Source organism: Ammodytes marinus, assembly GCF_949987685.1.
Source record: "Ammodytes marinus genome assembly, chromosome: 22".
In the NCBI taxonomy this organism is placed as follows: domain Eukaryota; kingdom Metazoa; phylum Chordata; class Actinopteri; order Uranoscopiformes; family Ammodytidae; genus Ammodytes; species Ammodytes marinus.
In genome coordinates this window covers 15,941,347-15,960,846 of record NC_137226.1, presented here as the reverse complement: position 1 = coordinate 15,960,846, position 19,500 = coordinate 15,941,347, and positions in this window count along the sequence as shown.

Below are 19,500 nucleotides of genomic sequence, written 5' to 3'. Positions count from 1 at the left end.
ACCACAATGTGTAAGGTATATTATGTTAAATACAAAACAAATTATAAAACATACACACTTTAAGATTTAAATCATGTGGATTTAGCTAAAAAAACAAAAACAAGATTAGAATAAAATGACTACAACATGCGTTCCACCAAATGCCCTCCATTTTTTCTCATTTTTTCTCATTTTTTGGGCTTTCTCCATAAATCTTGCTCACACCCTCCACACCCTCCTGCTCACCGGTGTCTCAGTCACCTATCGCCCTGCCCACGCACAGACCAGCCCCTTCTCACCACTCAGTTGCAACAAGTGTTAATGTTGTGTCACTCTCTTTTGCTCGCCAGCCTCTGAATCCTGATCACTGCAGCTCCATATACAGGTGAAACTCGAAAAATTAGAATATCGTGCAAAAGTTAATTTATTTCAGTAATTCAACTTTAAAGGTGAAAATAATATATTATACAGACTCATTACATGCAAAGTGAGATATGTGAAGCCTTTATTTGTTATAATTGTGATTATTATGGCTTACAGTTCATGAAAACCCCAAATTCAAAATCTCAGAAAATTAGAATATTACATAAAATCAATAAAAAAAGGTTTTCAAATACAGAAATGTCGGCCCTCTAGAAAGTATAATCATGCATATGTACTAAGTATTTGGTTTGGGCCCCTTTTGCATGAATTCTTGCCTCAATGCGGCGTGGCATGGATGCTATCAGTCTGTGGCACTGCTGAAGTGTTATGGAAGCCCAGGTTGCTTTGATAGTGGCCTTCAGCTCGTCTGTATTGTTGGGTCTGGTGTGTATCATCTTCCTCTTGACATTACTCCATAGTTTCTCTATGGAGTTCAGGTCAGGAGAGTTGTATGGCCATTCATACAGTAATACCATGGTCAGTCAACCAGTTACCAGTGGTTTATGGTACTGTGGGCATGTGCCAAGTCTAGCTAGAAATGGAAATTGTCTTCGCCATAAAGCTTGTCTACCAAAATCTTCTGGTAGACGGCTGTGGTGACTTTGGACTTGATAACACAGTGGACCAACAGCAGCAGATGACATGATACCTCAAATCATCACTGATCCAAATTAAATGTTGCGTTTCATTTGGAAATCAAGGTTCCACAGTCCCCAAGAGTGGAGGGGCACAAAATCCAAGGGGCTTGAAGACCACTGTCAAGTTTCAACAGTCAGTGATGATTTGAGGCACCATGTGATTTGATGATGTTGGTCCACTGTGTTATCAAGTCCAAAGTCACCACAAGTGTCTACCAGGAGATTTTAGAGCACTTGATGCTCCTGTCTGTTGACAAGCTTTATGGAGATGCTGAATTACTTTTTCCAGCAAGACTGGACACCTGTCCACAGTGCCAAAACCACAAGTAACTGGTTGACTGACCATGGTGTTATTGTGTTGATTGGCCAGACAACTCTCCTGACCTGAACCCAATAGAGAAACTATGGAGTATTGTCAAGAGCAAGTCTGAGGAAACTCTCCTCATTTCACATTGATAGTAAAATGCTAACCATGTTCTACCGCTGCTTCATTGAATCTGTCATATCCTTTAGCCTGGTGTCTTGGTTCAGTAACCTATCTCTAAAAAATAAGAATTCCCTGATCCAAATTGTAAGGGGCTAGTAGGCTGATTGGAGAGCCACAGCTGAACCCAGAATCCCTGCGCAGCTACAGAGACTAGCTGGGTCTATCTTGGAAGATGGATCCCACCCACTATATGGTGAATTTCAACTTCTCCCATCGGGCCGAAGGTACAAAATGCCTGCCTGCAAAACAAAAAGATACAGAGGCAGTTTTGTTCCCTCAGCTGTCAAAACATTAAATAGTAAGTAATTAAGCTACACACTAACTTATTAAATGGACTGTACGGCCTTCTTCATCTATTTATTTATTTATTTATTTATTCTGACCTTGTTTTTTGTATTTGCCATGATGGCTTGTATTCAGTATTTATCTTTTGATAGTAATACCTTTTTGTATGCTTTTATTCCATGTTCCTATGTCTGGAGCACTGTTGTCACTTTTATGTCACTGTCTGTCGATGTTGTTAATGTTGTCTGTGTGTGTAAGCAGCCAATTCTTTTTAACTGCAACCAAATCTACCCTCGGGTACAAATAAAGTTACCTTACCTTATGATACACACCAGACCCAACAATACAGACACGCTGAAGGCCTCTATCAAAGCAACCTGGGCTTCCATAACACCTCAGCAGTGCCACAGGCTGATAGCATCCATGCCACGCCGCATTTAGGCAAAAGGGGCCCAAACCAAGTATTTAGTAAATATGCATGATTATACTTTCTAGAGGGCCGACATTTCTGTATTTAAGATCCTTTTTTTATTGATTTTATGTAATATTCTAATTTTCTGATATTTTGAATTTGGGGTTTTCATAAGCTGTAAGCCATAATAATCACAATTATAACAAATAAAGGCTTGAAATATCTCACTTTGAATGTAATGAGTCTATATAATATATTAGTTTCACCTTTTAGGTTGAATTACTGAAATAAATGAACTTTTGCACGATATTCTAATTTTTCGAGTTTCATCTGTACTATATATCCTTCAAACCTGAAACATATCCGTTTAACTGCCTGTAGCCTACACCTGCGGCTGCTAGTACCCCTTAACTGCCATGTGCCTGTTCAATCGTAGTTGGTTCAGACTTGCCATGCCCTGTGTGCCACTCCCCCCCACCCCTCTGTAAGTTACCAACAAAAAGACCTTTAAAGGGTATACAATGGGATAAGATCAGAACAGATAAACTAGAGTATAGGCTATTCATCTCCAAGTAAATGATCAGGTTCAAATATACAAAAAAAATTACAGCGACCATTATTTCACCTCCATTTTAACTAAAAATTATATTGAAGTTGAAAGCACTAATTGCATAACAATGAATTAAATACTGTACATGATATTAAATGACATACATGTAGCACTTACATGTGGCACTTTCAAGTTTGGCTTATTTGAAGCTAATGTACTACTTGCATGATCCTTGCTGGTTTGAGTTTGTACCTTTATGGTTGAATGCATCTAATACGAACCTTATATTTCACATGACAGTGACCATTATTGAAAGATGGTACTGATGTTGAAAGTAATACTGAACAAAATGATAATGGTGTTAATGTTCTCAATCCAGGCTTGAAAACAAATTGATTAAAAAAGAAGATTCAAACCTAGAAGTAAAATTGAAATCACTGGGTGTTGTAAAGATGTTTTGTGCTACTTATCAGGAACACTCCCTCGCTCTTTCCATGAGGTATAGGCTAATGAATGCAGGTAAAACAATGGAGGAGATTAAGATAAAGGAAAGCACACAAGACAACACAAGGGGGGATTTGCAGCTCTGAGTCAACACAGAGTTAAATTCAGTGTGAGTTCAAACTAATCCCTCTGCACTATGGCCCACCTCTAGAGGTCACTATGTACCAGACAGCTCCTTCACAGTCATGGAGGAGAGCAGAGGAGTGCACACACACACACACTAACACATCACCCCCTCGCGTCATAATTTTCCCTCTCCGCCGGCCGGCCGCTGTGTTTAAGTTTACGGCCTGTACCCCTGATTTACGGCTTGCCTGATGACACCAAGAGGCTCTCTCCACACCTTGATGTTTACCTTTGCTGTCAGCTTGTTTCCACAAAGGCAGCAAAAGACCTCTGACTGTTTGGGTCGGAGGGGCCGCAGCTGGGAAGGGGGGTGCGCTCTCACCTCCACGCCATCCCTTCTGGTGTGAGGGTGAAGGGGGGTATAAGGAGACAACCAACAGCTGTATCTGTAGACAGTGTACACCTGTCTCAGACAATAGACTGTATATGAGGTCCCAAAGCTGATCACGTCTAGCCTGGCACCGCCCGCCTACATACTTCTGCTCGATTTTCATTTCACTTCATGTAGTCAGTCTGGGAGTGCGGTATATTAGTGGGTTTTTTCCAGAAAGATTTCTGAGGTCCAATCAGCTAACAGAAGGAGTGGCTCAGAAGCCGGCGCATGACATACGTCACGACCAAACGTTATGCGATTGGCTGGCAGATCTTGAGTGGCACTCGGCGGATCTAATTGTTTTAAACTTCAACAGACACCCGCCTTCAAGTGAGTTAACGTTTGTCAATTGAGCGATTCCAGACCTTCTGTACAAATTAAATTAAGTACGATGGTCTGGTAGGACCAGGCTAGATCACATCCACACACTGCCACAACTGTCACTATTAAAGCATAGAGAGTTGTTGTAAATACACATATTTCCTCGTGGGTGCCACGGAAGCTACGCAGTATAGCTTTAACCAGTCATTCAGTCTATTATTTAGTCCACCGTTGAAATAATAGTTGACCAAAAAAACGTGATGATGTTGTTATATTTTTCTGAGCACTTTAAGGTTGCACTAATCATTATTTGTATAGGCTACTGATAATGGATCACATGACTTTTGTTTGTAAAAAACCCACAGAGAATTATCACCAACACACCTCTTTGGACCCTTTTAGCGTATTTCAGCAAATGGTTTTGTATTTATTGCGTGTAACTTCTCTGTTTTGGTTTAGACTCAAGGCTCTCATCAGCATTGTTTCCAGAGCATACAGCTGTTTTCAACAAAAAAAGGCCAAAAGCCAACTGTAGGCTACAATACTAGTCCAGCAGGCAAGCAAGGTTAGCAAATTAGCTTGTTGTAACATAGTGGAGCATTTGGCACTTATAGATATTCCATCAGAAGTTGGTTAGAAAGAAAAGAACACAGCTAAAATGAGAGTGAATATTGAATTTACGAAAACAAGGCTCCAAATGAAAGCTTAAGCCATATGCGCTTTTACAAATAATTGTTGACCTTGGAAGAAGGAGTTGAGAAATAAACAATCCAAGAGTCCATTGGACAAACCAAAGCTAGAGGTTTTCCTCTGTTTTTCAGTCTCAATGCTAAGCAAAGCTAAGCTAGCAGGTTGCTATGGCTGTAACTTCATCTTTTTTCCAGATATGAGAGTGGCCTCGTGGCAAGGCCGCAAATAAATTCATTTCCCCAGATGTTGAACATGACTTTAATGCGTGAAGGTATCTGGTTGGTGTCAGTGAAGGGGTACTTGAGCAAATGGTGTTTGGGAACCTCTGCTATATAACCTCTAACTGCGATATAAAGTCGCTATAACAAGGAATGGGGAGGGGGTAAATGAGACTGAAAATGTCTATGTGTGTGTGGGGAGTAACTCTGCACAAACCTAAAGGTCATAGCCAGATGCAGTGTGATCCTGCCATTTTGCTTGAGTAAACATGCTGAATTAGATTTTCTCTGGGGTTTTCTGCCAACCTTAAAGTGTATAAACTATCTTGCTGCAAAAACACATTTTGGCAGGTAGGCTACTTAGGATAATTAGAAGAGCTGTGGTGTAGGTTTGATGCAGAAATATGCTGTATGGATTAGTCTAAAATATGTCCCCTTATATGAAGGTTTCCCTTGAATTCATATTGTTCACTTCTTTCAAACTGCTTATACATTTGTAGCACTAGAACAAAATCAAGGCGAGACTATAGCCTCCTCTACCCTCCCACGAATAGAGTTTTTTTTTGGGGTGGTCGATCAGTTATCTCCTTCCCCTTCTGAAACTAAAACAGCTCAAGCCTGGGCCTGAATGCCGCGCATCGTCGGCCGACTCGGCCCCTAAACAAAGGGTCAGGATGGAGAGAACAGAGGAGGTGAGAGGAGGAGGGCATGTAATCAGGACACAAGCAGCGGGAGGTTGGAGGAAGATAATAGTTAGATGGGGGGGGTTGGGTTGAGTCATCCAGAGTCACCGTGGTGCCGGCAAGGTGTTCTGTCCCCCTCCTGCCTGCCACAATGCTGAGCACACACACCACAAATAATTGGTTTGATTTGGCCTACCAAACACACACACACACACACACACACACACACACACACACACACACACACACACACACACACACACACACACACACACACACACACACAATTGTCATAGTGGGCTGATAACCTTAACTAATTTGTGACATTTTAAAAGTCATTTTAAGTGGATACAGGTTATTGTACCGAGGTGTCATAACAGACATTAACAGAATCTAGAAATAAGCGTTAACATACCATGACCTCCCTGGATTAAAACAATTAGCAGTTCGGTGACACCCACCCAGACAGTTTTTCACTCCAAACTGTCCCTCTCTAACTGAAAACACATTTACCCTGCAGCCTTTCTCCCCCCAGTTATCTCCCATCAGATGTGTTCACTTCCTCCGGCCTATTCAAGATGAGTCACCTATTGACAGTACATTGCTTTCTGCAATGACCCTTTCAACCCATCATCGACCTGACAGCTATGTGGTTTAATCTAACGAGGGTTCTTTGAAATGGAAATTTAAACCACCACCATAACCACCAACCCCCAACTCCATACCAAGCCATGCCTGACTTGTGAGCAGGTATGTGAACCCACAAAAACACTTCTCATCTTGAAACGTGTGACCCTCCGTGTCTTAACCTTTATTATACTATATATGGTCTTAACTGGCTTTTCACTGCAAAATGATGGGGTGTGAAGTGGGCAAGTTTGAAACTCAATTTTTTGCGGGCCTGGAAAATGTATTGAAATGTGCTCAAATCAAGTTGATGAAGTAAGGTAACAGGTTTTGGGATCTAAAATCAAAACAATGAGCTAAAAGACACTAACTCTGCCAATAGGAGAGTTATTTTCATTCGACTTAAAGTGATATATTTGTACCGAATGTGATAAAGGTTCCTTCCACTTTTCTTGTGCAATTACCTATTATCAAAATACAATTTTAATTCAACTTTCGTTGTGTTTCTTCCTGGCTGCAGTTATGCTTTAATTAACTGGTGTAATCAACGATCAGATACATTTTTAAAGAACATAAGATGGTATTTTTTATATATATGTATATATGTAAGGACAGGTTTATAGCCCAGTACTTACAGTACTGAGGTCAAAGTATGCATTCTTAAAAAAGAGGGGAAATATACGTATATCTATATTTATAAATATGTTGTTTTGTTTGGGGAGTTCCTAACACTAATATATTCCCATCAGTATAGTATCACCGTAGAGTTTAAGAGTCAATGTTTGAATTTCAACACTCATATGTCTGTTGAAATTAAGATCGCATATGTCTGACATGTGGTCTTTTCCTCTGGTTATTTGGTGCGCTGTTGATGCCCGCATGGAGTTTGATTTTTATATAAACTCAATATGCTGATGACTCGCTGCAGCCACCCCCGCTGCATTCCCTTCCAACTGTTTGAACAGCTGGGCTTTCTTTATCACTGCTGTGGACCCACCACTGGTTCCTCCATAGTGGGAGGGGTGAGTGGGTGAGGGTGGGGGGTCCTCTCAGCAGGAAGGAGAGGGTCTGGTGTGACTACTGCCTTGTTTGGCACAACACAGCTGGAGTCAAGAGAGAGAGAGAGAGAGAGACACACACACACACACACACACACACACACACACACACACACACACACACACACCATACAGCCATACACCAGACAGACCTCCAGTGCTCCAATTTGATTAAAGAAGCATTAAGTCTATATCTCAAGAGATCACGTCTTTGGGGGTTTGATTAGCATGATGCTAAAAGAGCAGGAATGAGATAAAATAGGTTAAAAATAGGGGGGGGGGGTGTTCTTATGAGATTGTAGAGAGACAAATCATGTCCTATTTATGCTTAAGTGTCCTTGAGCATGGTGATATCACTTTGTGATACCATCAACAAAAAGATGTTTTAGATTGTTTCTAAAATAAATACATTTGAAACTACTCCTGCATTAGTCCTATTTATGTCCTTATATTGGCAGTGATCATAGCAAGCAGTGGTGGTGGTTTTGCTAGATGTGTTACATTTAAAAAAAAATACACTTTTCAAGTTTTTTTGATTATTTTATTAATATTTCTCTAAAATACATTTATTTACATATACTGTATACTAAGCATGGGGAGTTGCTTCATCCGTTTCCGTCAATTAAATGTCCAGTCAGGTTTGCACCATTCTCTGGTTTGGTCTACTGCACTTTGCCAGACCTGTTTACTATGTCTAACCATGTGTATCAACATGTGAAACACACATACTACACACTAATTAAGCGGAGCACCAGAGTACGTTGTGTAGTAAATGTCAGTGGGGGAGGAAAGTGCAAAAGGTTGATTGGTCCTTAAATTGGATATTGAACTGACTTGTTTGCATTTCAGTCTGTGTATCTGCGTGTGGCAGGGTTATTATTGGATACAAAGGCACAGCAGTCTAATAACAGCTACAGAATGAAGTAAAACTGGGTTAACTGAAGTAAAACAAATGAGGTGCAATTTCACCTCGGGGTAAAAGATAATCACAATCAATGCTATAACTTCCGGCTAAAGTCCTATTTACTCTGACCTTGACACTTGAAGGTGATTGCATCTATGCGTTGTTTGCTCTTGTTTTTCTCATTCAGATAACTAATGTGGATATCAGTAATGATTTTCTTATTAGGAGTAAAATTTTCCTTTACACTGGTATCAAGAGCAAGATAATCAAGTTTGAGATTAGGAACCTGCTCTAATGCAACGCAGTGGAGAGAAAAGTGGGTCGCTTGGTTTCAGCATGTGTGTGTGTGTGTGTGTGTGTGTGTGTGTGTGTGTGTGTGTGTGTGTGTGTTTGGGGAGAGGGGGGATGGGGGATGGGGGAATTATGGGGTGAAAGGACACATGTTGACAAATCATACGGCCATCAGTCTGGGCCACCACACTCCGTGCCAAAGTCAGTCGTCCCATTAATTATGAGAGGCAGGCCTCCTAGCCCAGCTCCACACACTGGCCTCATTTATCCCTCGCTGACCAGTTCACACAGCAGACATTTTGTTTTCGGGGGTACGGAGACTTGTAATTGGCGGCGGCCACACAACGCAGACCTTAACACGGGCCACTTTGGAGCCTCTCAGCCACCCGTCAACCTCAGCCTCACACAGACCCAGCTTTGACAACACGTACACTGTTCTGACGTTTTAAATGCTCCTGTGTTGGGCAGCATATGTCCCGACGACTGGAATGAGCCTGAATGCAGCGCGGTCCCAAAAGGCCTCTCCACCTCAGACATGATGCACTTGAACTTATAGAAAGAATGTTTTCATGCTAAAGAAATGACTGCAGCTCCTGCAGTGCGAGGCTGATAACCTTTTCCCAGTTTTATAAAAGCGCATTAGTGCCCTGCTGCATGTGAACTGATGCGTTTAATGTTCCTGGTTTGTTTTAAATTAAGACCCAGACCCCCAACACATTTCAACTCATGGAGCTTGGGAGGAATTCAAATTCAATAGTCAGTTGGGAAAAGCAGCAGAGACACACCGCAGATTGTTATAATAACAGCATTATGCAACAATGGTTTTGTGACCACACAAGCCCCCCCCCCCCTCCAGATATCCCAAGTGTCTTGTTAGCAATTCTCTCTGGACAGAAGAAGGGCTTAGTTTTGACCTGCATTAACTTGGGGTCAGCCAAACAACATGTAAACACAACACTTATAAAGTTGATTGGTTGAATATGTCTTGGCAAATTGTCGCTCATTTCAAACAGATGGAGGAATGTTGAAATGTGATTCCAATATTCGTTTAGTTATTGCCTTTGTTTTTCGAGAAATATCTGGCTGTTACATGTTGACCAGCTCCTTTTTATCAAAGGATTTTTTCTAGGAAAACAGCTGCGACTGTAAAATAAGGTTGATGAGAGCTGTGGGACTCAACCAAAACAGTGAGGATGCGGGCCCTCAAAGCAAAACAATGAGCCATACAGACATTACTTCGTCTCACACTGCTGATGGGAACTGAAGAGTCTGGTGATCAATTTTTCATGGGTTTGTTGGTATGAATAACCCCTTTCAAGTTATACATAGTAGTTTTGATGAGTTGTTATTCTAACCATTTTGACCAGAGCAGCTTGAGCAGCAGTGGCTCAATCGACAAAGAAAAGCACTTTACTTCAAGCTTTATAAACAGAATCTATCAAATCAAATCTAGCAGAAGATCACATTCGATATAAACTAAACGAAGTGTCTCAAAAATGAACATAAATGATAGTTTAAATCTGATGCATGAAGTGTTTTCTACTCTTTTCTGCCTTTTTAAATAAGGTATATCTATTGAAAACAAACACATGGCTCACACGCATACCTTCCTTGTCATTCCACCCCTTTTAACTGTATGTTGTTACTGGCATGGAGTGGTACCTGGAGCTAGGCATGCTGGGTAGGCATTTTTCAGCAAGTTACTATTTTGAGTATAATGTCTGGCGGGCAGCCACGCGCAGCATTAGCAGGCTGGGCGAGCTCGCTGCCAACATCTGTACGTGCTTCACGCGGGGTCTGCGGAGGTTCTGGCACGGGTTAGCTGGATTGACAGAGCGACTCATAGCTCCACATACCTCTAAACTATCCTCACAACTGTCTGAGGGTGTGGGGTGCACTGAGAGGTATATGGGGAGGGGTTTCACAGCCAAAAACACATCTATCATGCAGGCGCCGCTGTGACTAAACAAATCAGCGGCGGCTAGAAAATATGATTTCACCAGTGGAGGAATGTGAGAGCCCAGGCAGAGCTGGAACGCTGCTGTATACACTGTGCAATAAGAAGGCAAATGTATCTCAAACGATTGTCCATACTTCCAAAAGAAGTACTTCCAAGAAGTATTTTTTCCTTGGGCTCCAGACAAAAGGTGGAGTAGGCGATTCTAGAGGATGCTTGTTGTCAAAATTACTTTTTGTCAAAATCAGTGATGTCCTCACAATCCGCTATACCTGTCCCTACTGCGTGTGCAGGCAAACAAAATCTGGTGTTGATACACAGCCTAGGCTCTGTAAATGGGCATGATGATACCTATGGTTGGTCCCCTTTGTTAACATACCCTTTGTTTACAGAGCCGTTTTTTCAGCAGGCACATTATACGGACAGTGTATCTGATTTTGACAAAAAGTAATTTTGACAACAAGCCTCCTCCAGAATCATTGACTCCACCTTTAAAATACTCCTCAAGTGAAGAGGGAGGCGTTGTTTCTGTCTGGTGTTGGTTTCCAACTTGAGACCATGAGGAAGCAATGAGCCCATGGATGAGTTTGGCCTGTAGGGACAGCAGTGTGACCCCCCCCCCTCCTCTCTCTCTCTCTCCAAAACCCTGCAGGGATCTAATCAATCACTACAAGCAGGAGAAAATACTCCAACATGCCAGTCCTGCCCCAGATTCCTGCTAAGTTTGTGTTTGTGTTTGTTTTGTCCCTGCTGAGAAGTCAGCACACTCTGAGGTGCTGAGAAAACACCAGATTCCTCAAGGAGAAGTGAGTTATTATCAGCAGTGTTGATCAGCGCTGAATCCAGGCCTTTTCTCTCTGTACGGTTAGTTATTCACCTGCTGAAGAGAACTGGATTTAATTAGGTTTTAAAGTAGATGAGCCAGTTGGAATCACGCCACGCGGCTCTTAAGTTAAATTGAATATTTTTTTTTTGCTGAAATCCAATTAACCAGCTCCCCGCGAAAATGAGCCTATATTGATGGAAAAACTATAAAAGCAGCAAGTGGAAATGAAGTTTTCATTATTTTCCAGGCGAGTAACGTTAAATCACCTCCATGCAAATCCTACTATGGAGTCGATAAACAGCCAAGTTTCTTTTCTGCCGCAATTAGAATTTTATTGACAGCTTTGTATTAAAAACGACTGCAGACTGGAGCAAATGCAACAGTGGGAATGTGTTCATTGGGTTGTTCTGTCATTAAGATAATTGCAATTGGAATAGCCTTGAACGATCTTAAAATAGAACAATAGTGGTAATGACCTGATGAAATAATTGTATTAGTTGTCAGAACATCTTGCAGCAAGAATGGTTTGTGCGTGAAGTATCTTCTCTGTGACCCTCACTTTCTGAGCCGTGCTGAGTGCTTCTACTTTTGTACGTGCCCCATTTGCCCTGGTTTGAGGTTTGAATACAAAGGGTTAGGCTACCTGGGGCCTGTTTCAGGTAGCTGGTTTTGAGGCAACCCAGAGTTTGTTCGCTCTGAGTTGGTGGAAACTCTGGGTTTTCCGTTTCAGGTAGCAGGTTCAGTGCAACCGAGAGTCAGTTACTTACTGCGGCAACATACGCCGTGGGTCTAACCTGCTGGGTAGGTGGTTAGACCTACCCGAGTTTGTTTTCACTTTACGCTGCAGCTCCGACTGAAGAAAGAGTGTCACTGTCACACGCGTCCCTGTACAGTTTGAAGCAAAATCACTCTATAGAAATCTCCATCGGGATGTTTTTATCATTTCCTGATGATTTTACGTTTGACCGATCATTTATCTGATCAGTAGCCTTGTTCTCAGCCCTCGGTCCGTTCATATAGGCGGCCACCTTACACATCGTGACATGCTCTACATTCAGATTAATAAACCTATTTGTATTGTATGTTTTTTAACGTCTGTGTCACTGAACAGATTTATGTCAGGTGGATTAACGTAACGCTGCGGCTGCACGCGATCGTTACAGTTCACTTCTGCGATCCTAAAGTCACAGACGAGCCTCGTTAAATAGCCTAATATGAATATAAAAATGGGTAACACTTTACAATAAGGTACACAAAAAAAGAGTAGTTACCCTTTTAAAAAGGTTAGTTACCCTTTTGAAAAGAGTAGTTACCCTTTTCAAAAAGAGTAGTTACACTTTTCAAAAAGAGTAGTTACCCTTTTTGAAAAGAGTAGTTACCCTTTTCAAAAAGAGTAGTTACACTTTTGAAAAGAGTAGTTACCCTTTTGAAAAGAGTAGTTACCCTTTTCAAAAAGAGTAGTTACACTTTTCAAAAAGAGTAGTTACCCTTTTTGAAAAGAGTAGTTACCCTTTTTGAAAAGAGTAGTTACACTTTTGAAAAGAGTAGTTACACTTTTGAAAAGAGTAGTTACCCTTTTGAAAAGAGTAGTTACCCTTTTCAAAAAGAGTAGTTACACTTTTCAAAAAGAGTAGTTACCCTTTTTGAAAAGAGTAGTTACCCTTTTGAAAAGAGTAGTTACCCTTTTCAAAAAGAGTAGTTACACTTTTCAAAAAGAGTAGTTACCCTTTTGAAAAGAGTAGTTACCCTTTTCAAAAAGAGTAGTTACACTTTTCAAAAAGAGAAGTTACCCTTTTTGAAAAGAGTAGTTACCCTTTTCAAAAAGAGTAGTTACACTTTTGAAAAGAGTAGTTACCCTTTTGAAAAGAGTAGTTACCCTTTTCGAAAAGAGTAGTTACCCTTTTCGAAAAGAGTAGTTACCCTTTTCAAAAAGAGTAGTTACACTTTTGAAAAGAGTAGTTACCCTTTTGAAAAGAGTAGTTACCCTTTTCAAAAAGAGTAGTTACCCTTTTCGAAAAGAGTAGTTACCCTTTTTGAAAAGAGTAGTTACCCTTTTCAAAAAGAGTAGTTACACTTTTGAAAAGAGTAGTTACCCTTTTGAAAAGAGTAGTTACCCTTTTCAAAAAGAGTAGTTACACTTTTCAAAAAGAGTAGTTACCCTTTTTGAAAAGAGTAGTTACCCTTTTCAAAAAGAGTAGTTACCCTTTTGAAAAGAGTAGTTACCCTTTTGAAAAAGAGTAGTTACCCTTTTTGAAAAGAGTAGTTACCCTTTTAAAAAGGTTAGTTACCCTTTTGAAAAGGTTAGTTACCCTTTTGAAAAAGAGTAGTTACCCTTTTAAAAAGGTTAGTTACCCTTTTGAAAAGGTTAGTTACCCTTTTGAAAAAGAGTAGTTACCCTTTTGAAAAAGAGTAGTTACCCTTTTGAAAAGGTTAGTTACCCTTTTGAAAAGGTACGTTTTTGAATTTTCTCCATCCACTTAGAATGGGGCTGTGGAGTCATTTTTGGAAAATAACATTTCAGATCCACATACATATTTTCATATATTTTCATATTTTCGGGGTCCTGGGGCCCATTCCAGAGGAGGTAATTTCAAACTCCTGAAAAAGTTGAACATTTTGAAAGTTATTAGAGGAAAAGCATTCTCAAACTCTCGACTTAGGCAAATTTCACTTAGTTCAAAAGGGTAACTAACCTTTTCAAAAGGGTAACTACTCTTTTTGAAAAGGGTAACTACTCTTTTCAAAAGGGTAACTACTCTTTTCAAAAAGGGTAACTACTCTTTTCAAAAGTGTAACTACTCTTTTCAAAAAGAGTAGTTACCCTTTTGAAAAGGTTAGTTACCCTTTTGAACTAAGTGAAATTTGCCTAAGTGGAGAGTTTGAGAATGCTTTTCCTCTAATAACTTTCAAAATGTTCAACTTTTTCAGGAGTTTGAAATTACCTCCTCTGGAATGGGCCCCAGGACCCCGAAAATATGAAAATATGTATGTGGATCTGAAATGTTATTTTCCAAAAATGACTCCACAGCCCCATTCTAAGTGGATGGAGAAAATTCAAAAACGTACCTTTTCAAAAGGGTAACTAACCTTTTCAAAAGGGTAACTACTCTTTTTCAAAAGGGTAACTACTCTTTTTCAAAAGGGTAACTAACCTTTTCAAAAGGGTAACTAACCTTTTTAAAAGGGTAACTACTCTTTTCAAAAAGGGTAACTACTCTTTTTGAAAAGGGTAACTACTCTTTTCAAAAGGGTAACTACTCTTTTTGAAAAGGGTAACTACTCTTTTCAAAAGTGTAACTACTCTTTTTCAAAAGGGTAACTACTCTTTTCGAAAAGGGTAACTACTCTTTTCAAAAGGGTAACTACTCTTTTCAAAAGTGTAACTACTCTTTTTGAAAAGGGTAACTACTCTTTTCAAAAAGGGTAACTACTCTTTTTGAAAAGTGTAACTACTCTTTTTGAAAAGGGTAACTACTCTTTTCAAAAGTGTAACTACTCTTTTCAAAAGTGTAACTACTCTTTTTGAAAAGGGTAACTACTCTTTTCAAAAAGGGTAACTACTCTTTTTGAAAAGTGTAACTACTCTTTTTGAAAAGGGTAACTACTCTTTTCAAAAGGGTAACTACTCTTTTCAAAAGTGTAACTACTCTTTTTGAAAAGGGTAACTACTCTTTTCAAAAAGGGTAACTACTCTTTTTGAAAAGTGTAACTACTCTTTTTGAAAAGGGTAACTACTCTTTTCAAAAGGGTAACTACTCTTTTCAAAAGTGTAACTACTCTTTTTGAAAAGGGTAACTACTCTTTTCGAAAAGGGTAACTACTCTTTTCGAAAAGGGTAACTACTCTTTTCAAAAGGGTAACTACTCTTTTCAAAAGTGTAACTACTCTTTTTGAAAAGGGTAACTACTCTTTTCAAAAAGGGTAACTACTCTTTTTGAAAAGTGTAACTACTCTTTTTGAAAAGGGTAACTACTCTTTTCAAAAGGGTAACTACTCTTTTCAAAAGTGTAACTACTCTTTTCGAAAAGGGTAACTACTCTTTTCGAAAAGGGTAACTACTCTTTTCAAAAGGGTAACTACTCTTTTCAAAAGTGTAACTACTCTTTTTGAAAAGGGTAACTACTCTTTTCAAAAAGGGTAACTACTCTTTTTGAAAAGTGTAACTACTCTTTTTGAAAAGGGTAACTACTCTTTTCAAAAGGGTAACTACTCTTTTCAAAAGTGTAACTACTCTTTTCAAAAGTGTAACTACTCTTTTTGAAAAGGGTAACTACTCTTTTCAAAAAGGGTAACTACTCTTTTCAAAAAGGGTAACTACTCTTTTTGAAAAGTGTAACTACTCTTTTTGAAAAGGGTAACTACTCTTTTCAAAAGTGTAACTACTCTTTTCAAAAGTGTAACTACTCTTTTTGAAAAGGGTAACTACTCTTTTCAAAAGTGTAACTACTCTTTTCAAAAGTGTAACTACTCTTTTTGAAAAGGGTAACTACTCTTTTCAAAAAGGGTAACTACTCTTTTTGAAAAGTGTAACTACTCTTTTCAAAAGGGTAACTAACCTTTTTAAAAGGGTAACTACTCTTTTTTTGTGTACCTTATTGTAAAGTGTTACCTAAAAATGATATAATAATGTAAACTGTGATCACTTGAGGAAAATGGATCTGGTAATAAATCAATCAGGCTCTTCAATGGAAACTGTCACCTAATGTGTCTTGACGTTAATGTTTTTCACTCCCCATTTAAAAGAAGCGACAGTCTGTTCTGTTTGCTGCACAGTAGGCTATTAGACTATAGCTTGCCAACATATTATACAGCAAATATAAAACACTGTCAGCAGCAATGCTGTGCCGCGCCAGCTTTATTACTTTACAGCTGATATGCGTAACTTTTTAAAATAGACTATGGCTTCTCATACGGAAGCGAAATTATTCTCTTGACAAAAAATGTTTGCTGTTTTTTTTCTGAATTGCCGAGGAGATTAGATCAGAGTTATGAGACAATATCCCGTTAATTCTTCTCCATAGGCTACCATAAGCTCATTCGTTAATATTTCTAACTCTAGTGGGAGGAGCGGAGATTTCTTTTTTTCTTTTTTGAGAAGTGGAGAAGTGGGAGGATCAATCATTTGTTTCTTCTGTTTCCATGGTGAATCATGTTATCAGCGATCCATTGACGATGGCTTTTATGCACACGCTCCACCCAGAGTGAACACGCTCAGAGTTGATTAACCCAACGCTGATCCACTGTTCTGAAACCGAAAACCCAGAGTTGCTTATCAACCCTGCGCTCTGAGTTTACCAACTCAGAGCGCAGGGTTAAACCCAGAGTATGTAAAACCAGCTACCTGAAACAGGCCCCTGACCAAAAGGTGAGTCTCACACCTTCCAGCACCTGTTTACAGGGACAATAAACCTTTAACAAGACACCTTTAAAAAAGACACACAACTGCTTATCACTAATCACCTGCATTGCGAGAGCAAAACCTGGCCTCATACCCAAACAATCAGACAACTAATGTGTATTGTGTATTGAGAAAGTGATACCTGATACTGATGGGTGGTGCATAACAATAGATGTTTATTGACAACCCATCACCCAACCATGTGCATTAATATAATGTTATACTGTTAACAGAAATGTTAAAGTAACATGGCTTCCAACATTTTGGCAACTAAAAGTTTTTTTTCTGATTGGCGCAATGAGTTGAAAAATAAGAAGTATGGCCATGATATCCCTTTCACCCCAAGTTTGTATACCTTGGGGGATATTATGGTATTACAGGATTTAACGCCATCTAACGCTGAATGGGTGCAAACAGCACTTATGCTAGGACGAAAACTTATAATAACAAATTGGAAAGCTTCTACTTTACCTGCATCGTCCCTGTGGTTCCTCAAATTGGGGAAATTAGCTGCACTGGAAATGTTGTCATTTAGGCTGATTAATAGGGTGGACAAGTACCATCAGAAGTGGGGGCTTTATCATGCCTACATGGAAGATAGAGCATCAAGGTGTTTCTAAATTTGTATTGCTGCCTTGCTTGTGCTGTGCTTTTTGGTGCTTTTTAATTTGATTTAACATGACCATTACTGTTTGTCTTGTTGTTTTTTGTTGTTTTATTTTTATTTTGTATTACTGTTTTCTCAATACAACCGTATTTGTATGTTTCTTCCTTTGCTTCTTGTATCGCTTTCTCATGTATATTTTCATTGGCCACTGCCATAATTAGGTATGATTGTGCAAAATGGATGTTGAAAACTCAATAAAAATATAAATCATAAAAAGAAAAGTAAGAAGTGTAAAGATGTTTTTCTTATAACAATGCAACAGAGAATATAAACATTATTATGCCGAATAATTTCTAACTAGTCAGATGAAGTGGAAAAGTCTCACTAAAATGGAGGGCTCTTTGATGTTTATTAACTTGTAATATCAGGTGCGCTTTGTTGAAGCGGTTTCACAGGCTGTCAGTAGGCTATATTCAAATGTAGTATAGTTACAAGCTAGGTTTTTAAGTAAAGCAAAGATTTAGTTATGAATAAAATAAAGAAGGGTTGCACCACAAACATAACTTCTTATGCAGTGCTACATTGTTCCTTATGTTTACATCAGGTAACAGGTGTATAAATAACGTTAGCATGCTAACATAGTAATGTTGGCAACTGTGGCTCAGGTGGTTAAGCGGGTTGGCCAATGATCCAAGGGTTGGCGGTTCGATCCCCGCTCTGCCACCAGTGTCATGGTTGTTGTGTCCTTGGGCAAGACACTTCACCCACCTTGCCTCGTGTGAATGTGTATGACTGCTGTATGTTTGAGGTGGTGGTCGGAGGGGCCGTAGGCGCTGAATGGCAGCCACGCTTCCGTCAGTCTGCCCCAGGGCAGCTGTGGCTACTATGGTAGTTTACCACCACCAGTATGACTGTGTGTGAATGAATGGAACCTGGAACCCTGTAAAGCGTCTTTGAGTGCCTTGAAAAGCGCTATATAAATCCAATCCATTAGTAGCCTATAAGGTAATGGGATACAGTCACCTTCTCACACTTTATTAAAATTCCAATAAATAACTACGTAAACTCTGAAAAAACAACATTAGATGCCACAAACAACCAAACATGCTAATGCATTAGCCTTAATAACCATATAATGTCAGTTAGTTTAGCATTGTGAATACTATTATTGACTCTGATACACATTCTCCATGTAGCTAGCTGAAGCATAGTCAAAACTAACATTCGGTTAACTTCAGCCTCCTAAACTAATGTTTTGAAGGTTATGTGAACTAATGATGCTTGTCACTTCCTGTTGGTTGCCACATATATTAATTTACGTATTATTGATGTATTTTCTAGCTGCTCATTTGTTAAATTATTATATAGAAAGTAGCAAGTAACTTTTTTGTTTCAACCTGCACACCTTAACATATCCCGGAATAATATGCCGACCCCTGCCTTTGATTAATGAAGGGGTGGATATTCAACATGAGCATTTCCTGTGTTTTTGGCACACACTCTGTCTTATCAAAGTGTGTTTTGCATCTTTCAAGCGTAGCATACCAAGTGACTGCCTGACATTTATTTTTTATTCGCATCAAGATCAGTGTGACTTTCATCTGCTTGTAAACAGATTAATGAGCCTGTGTCCTCACCGGGAAGTGCTAGCGGACAGTGAGAGTGTGACCTTGGTCAACAGGAAACTGTTGAACACTTTGCCTGAGGGGGACCTGACACATCTGCCCGGGCATGAATATCCCATGAAGGGCCCTTTAATGTGGAAATGGGAACAACAAGAAAAAGAGCTCACACTTTTTAAATTGCAAATGAGAAAATATCAGTCAGCTTTCAAGTGTTGAATGTCAATTAAAGCTTCTGTTAGTGACTTTAGCTTTAAGGTGAATGAGGTGGTTTTGTTTTCAACAACAAGGTGAACTGAGCATTTCTGTCTAATTAGCACTATGCATGAATTATGTGCACACTGACTTTGGTGTGAGGAAAAGATCAATTAAACCACTTTTTTTTAATATATAATTTTTGTAATTGTCATTGCAATAATTATGATCATTGATGTTAAGAAAATCTAAAACTTAAAATGAATAAATAATGTCTGTTTTTTCCCCTTACAAAATGCCAAAAGCCTCTATAGACTTGTTGTTAA